The 11,074-nt window shown below is 41.3% G+C and overlaps 2 long non-coding RNA genes across 2 annotated transcripts in view; one reads left to right on the top strand and one right to left on the bottom strand.

The window, feature by feature from the left end:
• The window catches only part of LOC108449642, a 376,499-nt gene extending 373,691 nt beyond the window's left edge, over positions 1-2,808 (top strand). Inside the window, exon 6 of the long non-coding RNA XR_001865894.1 lies at positions 2,615-2,808. This is a non-coding gene — a long non-coding RNA (uncharacterized LOC108449642). The remainder of the gene's footprint in view (positions 1-2,614) is intronic.
• Positions 1,749-11,074, bottom strand: part of LOC108449641 — a 20,504-nt gene continuing 11,178 nt past the window's right edge. Inside the window, exons 3-4 of the long non-coding RNA XR_001865893.1 lie at positions 2,802-3,019; positions 1,749-2,677 (exon numbers count right to left, since the gene is read on the bottom strand). This is a non-coding gene — a long non-coding RNA (uncharacterized LOC108449641). The remainder of the gene's footprint in view (positions 2,678-2,801; positions 3,020-11,074) is intronic.

Genomic DNA, 11,074 nt, shown 5'->3' on the forward strand with positions numbered 1-11,074 from the left:
GGAATGCTAAGCTGTTTTTACCTGGGCTCCTCTCAGAACTATCTTTTAGCAGGATCAAGATTTATTGAGCCCTGCTTGTTTGAGATGAACAGTGGCTTCCCCTTCATAGCTTTTTGCTGGGGGGGAGGTATTCATTCCAAAGGTGAGGAAATGAATCAATATCCATTCCATTGGATGTTGATTTATTGCCATTCTGAATTCCTCCTTCCTTGAAAAATGATGAAATATTTCCATCATTTGTGTGTGCGCAGAATGCACCCAGTAAAGCCTCCAACAGGATCAACATTGTTAAAGGACAGTTTCAAGCCCTGGCAAACACAGAGGTCACAGAGCTCTCCTCAGTCAGACTGATGGGTGGAGTATCTCAGGAACACGTGTGCAATACCTGGGCACTGCACCTGGAGGGCTCTGAGGAACAGAAAACAAAGGCTGTGCTTCAGCACAGACCCCAGCGAAGGCGAGGGCACAGCCAGCAAGCAAGAGATTGAAATGGGAAATTAAGCAGCAGCAAAGGCCAGTGCTGGCAGTGTCAACCCAGCTGTTTCCTGTGCTGCAGGAAGGGCTGGGGACAGAGTGTCCCAGGCTTTCCCATGTGCAGCTGGCTTGCCAGGGTGCAATTCCAGCCACCAGCCCAGTCTCATCACTGTGCATCAGCTGTGTGACCTAAAAGGGGGCGAGGAGCTGAGTGCAGACAGACCTGCATCATTACCTGCAGTGAAAATCCCAGATCCAAAGCCTTCAGGTGCTCTGCAGTGATTAACAGTATCACAGCATCCTGGTGATACATCTTCCTAAAAAACACAGGCTGGGAATAATCCTAAAGTTCATTAATTTATTAATGTGTCAGATGGCCACCCAAACACCTGAGCTGAAACCAGGAAAAGTCTTTAGCAAACTTCAGTTGCCTCCAGGCTAAAGTCTCAACTTGGAGTGCTACTGGGATGGCTGGGAAGGGGGTCCACAGAGGCACAGTTGTCTCACATGTGCTCTTATTAGCACCCACTCCTCTACTGCCATATGGCACCTTCTGTTGAGATATGCTGTAAACAAAATTGCAGAAGTCTAAATAATATTTAAGTAAAAGCAGCATAGGCCCAAGTGCTTCTTGGTGCAACTGAGAGTTGTAATCATTCCTTTTCATCATTACAGCTAAGTCTGCTCAGCTGCCCTTACAGTGAGTTTCATCTCGGTCTAATTCTTTTCTGAAGTTAGAAGAGAAAGTTCATTTGACAATAATCAATGAATCACACACTATTGGCACTGGGTTAGTTGAGTGCTGATGTGGATGGCAGCTCAGCTGGCCTTCTATTGTAGTAAAGAGATTGAATTTTCAGTAAAACTGGCATCCTTGTAGAGCCCGCGCTGAATTACGGCGCCTGTGGGAAGTCAGCCTTTCCTGGCAAGGAAAAATGAAGTGAAAAGCAATTTTCAGTTAAGAATTTCCTTTCTTCAATGATGAATTCTGGAGCAAGTCTTCAAGTTTATTTGTGCCAGACACCCACAAACGCAGGGCTGTGCAGCTGCAACCCTTCTGGAGTAATAGGTCAGTACAGCAGTACAAGGAGAGGTGAGACGATGAAAGTAGTAGTGATTACAAACACTATTCACAGAATCACAGAATATTCTGAGTTGCAAGGCACCCATAAGGACCTTCAAGTCCAGCTCTAAAGTGAGTGGCCCATACAGGGATTGAATCTACAACCTTGGCATTATTAGCACCAGGCTCGAACGGAGTTCGAGTTAGGGTCAACTCCAAAAACATTTCAAGGGGATTTTTGTTGTTTGGAGAAGATAGCAATATGTGAAGCAGGACACATGGGCAGCAGTTCTAGACAAAAACTAACCAGCTTCAGCATTTGTTTAACACTGGCAAATCACCAGCTCCTGTGGATTCCATCAGACACTTCTACTGATTCCTGTCATGCCCACACTAAACCCACCGTTTTCCTGCCTCTTTTCAGTAACTCCTTCCATAGCATTAGTCACAATAAAGGACTAAACTGTAATCACTATAACTTTGTGGTACACCTGCATTTAACCTGACAGAACAGACAGTCCAGAAGAAAATAAAAGAAAATCTTGCTCTAGGTTGGGAAAAAACTTTTTCTATTAAAAATGGGTCTTAAACCCTGTGTGAAGTTAATTGCCAATAACTTTTTTTTTTGTCCCGCTCCCTTCCCTGTAAGGATGCTTTTTAACTTTTCCCTGCAATTGACCTAAGCCTTGTCCTCTGCTTGCCATGGCTATACAGTGTGTGTGTCAATCAGCTGCAATGACATACATTTAGTTGCAAGTAATTATGTTTGGCCAGATAAAATTGTACAGTTAAACTTAATTATCACCAGATGTGTTTCAATATAGCCTTTCAACCTCTGAATTATCCAATATACTCTCACTCACACTTTTACTTTATCTCATTAATTGACTCAGTAACTAATCCCAGGCAACTATCTGTACTGTAACCATAATGAGGGAGGTTAAGCTAGGCCGTAGGACTACAGGCTAGGCTGTGGCTTTGCCTGAGCTTCAGAAGCCTGAAAGCTTGGCTTTTGAAAGGGCTGGCTTATGGTCCCGAGTTACTCCAGTACCTTAGATATTACCTGTTACCTCCCAGGCACAGCTCCATTGGAATGTGGAGGTGGTTTTGTTTGCATCTCCGTTGATGAGTCAGAGGAAGCTGGGGACAAGAAAAGAGCTGAATACATCAGTGTTCCCATTCACTTGGCTGAAGAGAAAGCAGAGGAAGAGCTTTGCCTCACAGCTTGACTTTTGGTTCCCAGGACAGTCCCAGGGACACTTACCTATGTGGAGTCCATGGATCATTGCTGGTCTTGGGGCTTTCGTCCCAGAAGAGCCCCTCAGATGTGAGGAGCAGGAAGATCCTTTGAAAAGAGAGGAGCCAGGCCACTGCAGCCTTTCTTCTGTCAATGCAATTGAGTTCCTGCCTTTTTTATTTTTAATGTATCTTCCAACCACTTCTTTTTTAAATTTGCACTTCCTCTAGTAATGATGTATCCCACTGGGGGGAAGAAAGGGAAAACTTACTGTTTACCTTGGAATCTTTGCTGAATTGATTAAAGGTATGATAAAATACCCAAGCACTTATTGCCATGATTTATTTAATATGGCTATATAAAAGACATTCCAACACCAAATTTTATTCAGAAGAGATAATTCAGAAAGTATATGTTTTATTAAAAAGATAATAAAATGAAAGCAACAAATCTTCATAATTCAAAGTATACTAATGGCCAGATTCTATGATCAATAGTGAGCTCTCTCTTCAATAGTGAGCTCTCTCTTCATTTTGGGTGCCAATTATTGGTAGATAGGGTTACTACAGTAAATTCATATTGGACATTTCTTTCATCTCCCTACCAAGAATGATGTAAAAATGGAGTCATGAAAATTCCCTGCCTTAGAGAAAACTTAAAATGACGAAGGTAACACATTTTTGAAGAGTGTTGGCCCAAAAGGCCTAGGAGAACAAGGTTTAAACTGAAGAGGTGGAAGAAGGGTGGGAGGAGGGGTGTGGAATGATATTGTCAATTAAACCCTGGGTGAGGGAATGAAAAATGACATCACCTGCATATTTCTGACACCCACACCAACACACAGGGCTGATAAACACAGCAAATTTCAGCTTGGTGAAGTGGGACACTTAAGAGTAGATTTAAAGGGACAGTTTCTCAAATATGCTGTTTTAGGGGACAAAGAGAACAATAAAACGGCTGTGTTGTATGTTTGATGCTCATCCAAAATGATTTTGTCTGGCTCATGAAATAGTAAACTTCTTGCCTTAGAGGTGGTCATTCTTCTCATCCTTTGCTTATTCCTTTCTTTCCCTCCCGCAATATCAAGCTCCTTAAAGAAACAACAAAAACCACCACTTTGAATGAGTTACCTCATCTTCAGGAGGCTTTTATAAATGGAAGGATTAGAGGTACACAGAGAAATTAAGGATAGGAAGACCAGGAAGACAGGCATTTATTTTATTGTATGTGTGCCATGTCACATAAACTGGCAGATGACCTCAAACTTGTGCTGATGTTTCTCACTACAGAACAGTGATCTCCCTTGAGAAGGTGAGGATAAATCTCCCTTGGAACTCCACAGGATTTTAGAAAGCAGCTACTGAACCAACAAGCCAGGAGTTCATGGCTTGCCTTTGAGTCCTAACCAACAGAAGCATTTAGAAACCTTGGACAATCTAAGCCTCTGATATGGGGGTTATCAACATCTGGCTTTTAGTGAGTGTGCACAGACCTTCAGGGACAGGAGATGGGCACAGGGCAGCAGCTCCATGCTGAAACCTTACAGCTGAGGTAATGCTAACCTCAGACACCCATGAGTTGTGACTGCAGTGATGAACAGCAAGACACCTGGGTGAGTGCCTGGATGGTCACACCTTTTCCCAGCTCTGTGGTCACTGCCAGTGAGGAAAAGCAGAGAGCAGGGAGGGCCCAATGCAATGCACAGGCTCTTGAAAATCTCAGTCCTCAGAGAGAAGGAAAAAATCTAATAATAATTACAGATAAAATGTAGTTTGTTCAGGAAGCACTGGTTTCCAAATTTAGAATGGGCTCCTTCTACAGCAGTAAAAGCCCACTACAGTAACAAAAATTTTAAAATTCCCTGTCTGTTGCTCAGAGTGGAGTCATGAGTCAAGCACGGTGTGAGCTTCTGCCCTGCACACCTCTCCAAGCCCCTGGCTCAGGAATGTCTCATGCAGCCTGGCTGGCTGGCAGCACCCCAAGGGCAGCCCCTCACCCCATGTGCCTCACACAGTCCTGCCCAAGGTCCCCCTCGTGCCCACCACACGTGGCTGGGTTTCCCCAGGTGGGGCAGGGCTCACTGCTGCCCACTATCCCCAGCCCCCTTTCTGATAAGATCGAACACAAAGGGCATTTTCAGCACCATATTCGTGGTTATAGCCAAAGAAAAGCAATTTTCCCCTCAGGAGGTGAGTCCTATGAGCTCCTTTGCACAGTAACCTCATTGAGCAGCTCCAGAAGCACAAGGTTACTGCACTTACTTAATATGCAACCCAGCACTGTGTATTTTCATACTTAATATGCAGATCTAATTGCTTGCCTGCATTTTGATTACCTTCTCTTCCTGGAATTTGCTCTTGTGTGGCTAATCCTAGTGAACTTCAAAGCATGAACTCGGTGGCTTTTATTTTTTTATTTCTGCAGTTTGTGTCTGAGGCCAATGTCAAAACTCTTTGTAAGGAGCAGGATTTACATTTTTTAGTTTAGAAAAGAAAAAATAAAGTCTCTTAGCAGTCAGTTGTCCTCTTTTTTTAACCTCAGGACCTTTATGTTACTGACCTGGAAGGTTACCCATTTGGTCTGGCCTTAATTAGCACTTCCACATTGTCTCCTGCCAGCAGCATCCTCAGTCCTGCCCACCTAATACCAGCTTCAAGAATGGCTCATATGTAATCCTTTTCAAGACAAGGGCTATTCTTCATTTCTGTGTAAATGCAAAGCAATTTGTCTAAGTATTTCTCTGTCTCAAACTGCTAAACCCAACCCACACAAATGCATTTCCCTGTAAGTGCCCCCACTTCCCACACTCTCCCTCACTTTTCACATCTTTTCCCATTATCCACCTCACCAGCAATAAAATGCAATAAATTTGTTTGCCTCTTTTGATGTGGTGAGTGTCTACTTTAAATGCCACCTTGTTTAGAGATTAAAAAAACAGAAAAAGGAAAAATAGCCACAGAACAAACTAATCTCCCTTTCCAAATATAAAATAAAAGCTGTCTTATTTTTAGGCTTTGCAGCAGCTCATGTGTCATTTTCATCATTTCTTTCTCTCTCGATGACTGAGAAGCAGTGAGAGGAGGCGAGAAAAGACTTTTTTTTTTTTTTGTTCCCCCTGGAAAATACATATTCAGAGCTTTCCCTAACCTGATTTCCTTCTGTATTAAATCACCCATAGCCAAAGCTAAAATGAGCCTCAATAACCTGACGTATTTGTCAACTTTTTGTAAAATGTGTATCAGTGATTAGACATTAATATAAGAGCATCAGCAACGTGAATCATGGAGGCTGTAATTTTTAATGTTGTAAATCATTAGATTTGCAGCACATGGCAGCAAGCTAAGAGAAGCAGGGCTTCCAGGGGTGGTTGAGAGCAGGCTGGGAAGTAGGGCAATTTCATCAGAAATGAACCGTCCCTTTAGCCCGAGAGCAGAGGGAAGAAGTAGTGCAAGAATCAATTTTAGACAATACTGGGCCCATTCAGTATCTTGCATGAGTCACACAGGACCTGACTCCTGCTCAGCTGGACCAACAATGAGCTGTTCCAGCAATTCCAGGGACAGCAGATCCAGCCATTAACTCTTTCAATTTCTTGGATTCCTCATGAATAAGAGGAGATTTTTTTTTTTCCTTTTAGTTTTTTTTTCAATACCCTTCAACAGGGAGATACCAACACCAGATGAGCTTCGAGCTCCTGCCCTTGAGACTTAATTTCCCCAAAATGACAACTAATACCTTCACAGAGAGCAGCATTTCTGGCAGGTATCAGCTCAGTGAACACAGGTGGTAATTCATTCTGATGTCTGTATGTCTCTTCACAGGAGGTTTTGTTAGCCAGTGTACTATGCTAGTAGAAACATCTAGCTGGGCTGCACAATTACAAACACAACATTCTGTGCCTTAAATATTTGACTTTTAGGTTAAACTGCCAGGAGAAAAAGGTGAAAGCTTAGTTCATACTACCACAGATGCTTTGCATCAAAAAGCCCTTTCGGTGTGTAAATACTGAATTTTTCTAAAGGTGTTGACTACCCTAGGAGAAGAAAGCATGAATACATCCAATAAACACCCTTGAAATCCATTCTTCTGCCCTCTCAGCTGTGGTGAAGAAGGTTATTTGGGGAATCTGCCAGCTGATGCACTTTACAGTGATGTTATTTGCCTGTTGGGACCTTTGGCTGTTGATTACAAGTTCCAAGCGTAAGGAGCGAGGGCAGCTGCAGAAGGCCTGGCTGTGCTGTGCTGTGCTGTGCCCCGGGTTTGTCGCTGTGCTCCTGAACAGCAGCTCAAGATCTGGCACCACACGCTGCTGTGAAGGGGTGGTATTGCTTTGCCCTGAGCTCTGTGTGCCTCTCCCCCCTTTTAGCCCTAGCACCGGGCCTATTTGCTTCCCTGGTAGTTAAGCTGAGTATTCGCTGACTAAACCATAACTCCAGCTCCTGCTTCTTCCTTAGTCTTGCTCCCCAAGCTGTCCCCAGGCCTCTTGCTTGAACCTTTGTCCCAGCTTGCCATCAGCCATGCACAGCCCCAGTCCCTCTGTGTTGGACACGCACCACCCTCTGTCACAGTCCTGCCTTAAAAATAGAACTTTTCCTGTTTCTCTCAAAGACTGCCAATGTTTCTAGTGGAGGAGCTGGAATAAATAGCACATAGCTATTAATTAACACTGGTGCTTCATCTGAATGTTTTAAAGTCTGACAGATCTATTAATAGTAAAGAGTCAAGGCACCTAATTTCTGGGTACTCTAAAATTCAATATCAAGTCTGTTTGACTGTCCTGGATTTCTGTTGAAAATTATCATGCATAAGTTTCTGCTAAGCTGTGTTTCTTTGTCTTGATGTTATCAAGTTTGGTGCTTATTTGTTCAATGGATAATCTGGATCCTGCAGCAGACTGTCCTCAGGACAGATGCAAGATCCAAAAGGATTGAGGAAAATGTCACTCTGCCAAACTAAAACCACCAAACCCCACAACAATCTCCTGAGATTAAAAAAAAGAGCAGAAGAGACAGTAAAAAGCAAGAAGTCCTGGAGGATCTTTTTCAAGACTCCAGAACTGGACAGGAGTCACAATTTTCCTTTAAGGACTGGAATTAACCTCCAATCTTGTCAGCTGTTGGTAAGGGTTTTGCTCTATCCTACTCATCAGCCACAGCTGGTTGAGGCCCTAAAGCACAGGGCAGCATAGAATCTACATTTAGCTGGTTTTAACTCACAGCAAGAGCATTAGGACAGGAGTAGGTGCCCTACAAGTCTTTTCTTCATATAGTGGAGGAAGTAGTTTTCTGTCATTCGAGAAAAAGAGAATATGTGGCTGGATAAATGATGATGACTAATAACATGCCCAATAATAATAGTAAGCAGACTTCAGGTGCAAGGTAACATTGTATTTTCCTTTAATATTCACTATTTACCTATCCTCTTGTAGAAGGTCTCATCACAATTAGAAATTTCAGTTCTCGTTCATTAGCACTTAAAGCAGCATAATGTTAATGCTAATTGGACAGAGCAAGCAGACATCCTGCTTTTAGAATGATAACTCCCTCTGTGTGCATTACCCTTCTTCTCATATGTATAGTATGGATCTTGCACACTGTGTCTTGTAAAAAAAGAAAGAGAAAAAATAGAGAAAACACTATGTTTCTGAAAGCTAGAATAAAGATGTAACACAATATCTTAAAAAATACAGCATTAAAAGTGAGAAATGCTGAGAGTGAACAAATGATTTTGTTAATTTTTGCATCCATGCATGATGGAATTCACTCTCTCATCACAGACTGGATTCGTTCCTCTGTTGTGCACTGTTCTGGACATAACGCCACAGAAACTGATAAAGATAAATGGTGATAAAGAAGCAGGAGCAAAGATAGAAAAACTATGAAGGATGAGGTTTTTATATCCAAAATAGGGACCTGACTTTTAAAGATAACTACACCAAATAAGATCAATAAAGGAGTAAATTAGACTTGAATTAGGTCCTGCAATGAATCTGTGGGACTTTGTTATTATTTAGCTAATTCCGTGCCAGCCTGAGGAAGCTGGAACAGGGGTTTGTGTGAACAAGGATCCCCAGGTCACACCAAGGGCACCAGCTGCATGAATTGCCCTGTTTCTTTAGCCACCAATCCAGTACACAGGAAAAAGTGCACATTGGGTCCTCTGGAAAAGCAGAAATCCAGATGAACCACAGGGACTGTGGGACCAGAACCAGCTGGAAGAAACGCTGAAGTGTGGAATGATCTCCCCAAGGACAAGATCTTTGCAAGCCAACAACCAGGGCTGTGCCAGGACTAAACCCAACTGCTTGTTCAAAGACTATGGAAGAGTCCTTAGCTATAACTGTGAAAATACAAATTACCCTGTTTTATTGTATAAACTCGGGTTTTTTTCTTTCAAGTGTAACTCAGGAACTATACACCCCTGAAATAGATGAGTATGTTTCATTCATCCTGAAACTTCTCTACACTCAGCTCTCTCTTATAAATAATAGCTCGTTCCTCTGATCAAACAGTGCCATTTGGAGCACATCCAGAACTGTGGATCAAAATCCACACCTCTTGGGCAGTAACTCATGCCTTGGGAAGCCTCCTATCCGTGCTAAGAAACCATTCAGAAGCATAGCTGTCTAAACAAACAGGCTAAATAGAATTTATTATTTTTTAGTATAGTTTAATGCTCTTGTATTTAGCCATTTTTCAAGTAAAATATCTCTCTCTACAATAATTAAGTAATTCCAGGTGCATATGAGGGACAGTGCAAAGGCCAGTGTCCAAAATGATTTTGATTTAATATTAATGTAAAAAATATCATATATTTACTATAGAGAGTTTGAAAGAATAGCATATATATAGGTGTCACGTATATTAAAAAGAAAAGTAAAAGGAAGGGACACTAGGGAGAACTAGAATTCTAAACTTGTTCAAAGATGATAGAATTTTGAAATTGGATAATTTTAAAGCTTTTCTCATTTTAAAGACAAAAACCCCATGATATAAGTACCCTCCAGCAAAGGTGCTTGCTTAAATACTGAGTCTGTATCATAATTTTCACAGCCAAAAAAAAAGAGTAACACAAGAGGCACTATTCTCCAGAAAAGACACTTCTGTAAATTTTATATATTCTCCACCCTGGACTTCCATTTCTGACATGCAGTCCACATTCTCTTGATATGGAAGGATGGAAGGAAAAACAACATTTCTTAAAAATACTTTCTTTGATATGGTTTCAAATCAAATTTAGTTTGGAGTTAGACAAGACTTTCAGTAAGAAGGTTCAAAAGCAGATTTTAGTCACAAAATACCCCAGAGGCCTGCTGTATTTTTAGTATCTACAGAGGCATCTCCAGGGCAGGAGCTCTTCATTCTTTCTCTCTCATTTTCCTGACCTCTTGATTGGGAGAGTATTTTCTAGCCGTCAGGATGTTTTTAATGAGAAATATTAAAAACTTCATTACTGTGAGAAAAAGTGGGGGGTTTGGGAAAACACACAATGATTTTGTATTTAAAACTAAGTCTTTATAAAGACTCTGCTCTTCCAATTCACTAGACATCTCTATTCACAAGACCTAAAAAATGATAATTACCCCTGACATGCAGTTTGAGTTGAAAATTTAAACGATAAGCTTTACATTAAGACCACAGTACAGGAAAGGTTTAGTAATAAACAGAGAGTTTATAACAAAAAGTCTTTATAATAAAACTTATAGAAGAGATAAAACATTTCAGCAGAATTTTCAATAGTATTTTTTCACAAAGTTTTCTGTAAAGAACCTGCACCTAATTTTATCTCCAAAGACCAGGGGTGTTAACCACTGATTGAGTCCTTATGTCAATTATATCCAAATTTCCCAGATTGCCTAAAAATATCAGTCATTAAACTCAATGGCAGCTAATCTAGTTACATCCACAGAAACAGAGTTTTCTATTTATTTCTTTTGCCTTTTTCATCTCCATTTTTATCCCTCTTAACGAGTTTGGGTCCAGAAAAGATGCTCTCTAAAAACTGTACATGTAATTTCTCAGCTCTAAACAGGAAAATATACTCACAGTACACATAACTGAATTTCTTTTCCCCCCACATGGAGAGGTTGGATCCCATTTGCAACACTTTGACTCTAAAACATTCCTACTTTTTCCTCCTGGGGGGCACTGATAAATAGACTTTGGTGTTATTGCTCCACAGTGACTGAAGTGTGCAGTTCATTGACCTAAGTTTTGAGGACAAATTGCACACTAAGGCTCCTCGCTTTCCATAAGGGTGAGACTATTTTTTTTTTTAAACCTGCCAAGATATTATTCCTA

The sequence above is a fragment of the Corvus brachyrhynchos genome, unplaced genomic scaffold, assembly GCF_000691975.1.
Source record: "Corvus brachyrhynchos isolate BGI_N302 unplaced genomic scaffold, ASM69197v1 scaffold279, whole genome shotgun sequence".
NCBI lineage: Eukaryota > Metazoa > Chordata > Aves > Passeriformes > Corvidae > Corvus > Corvus brachyrhynchos.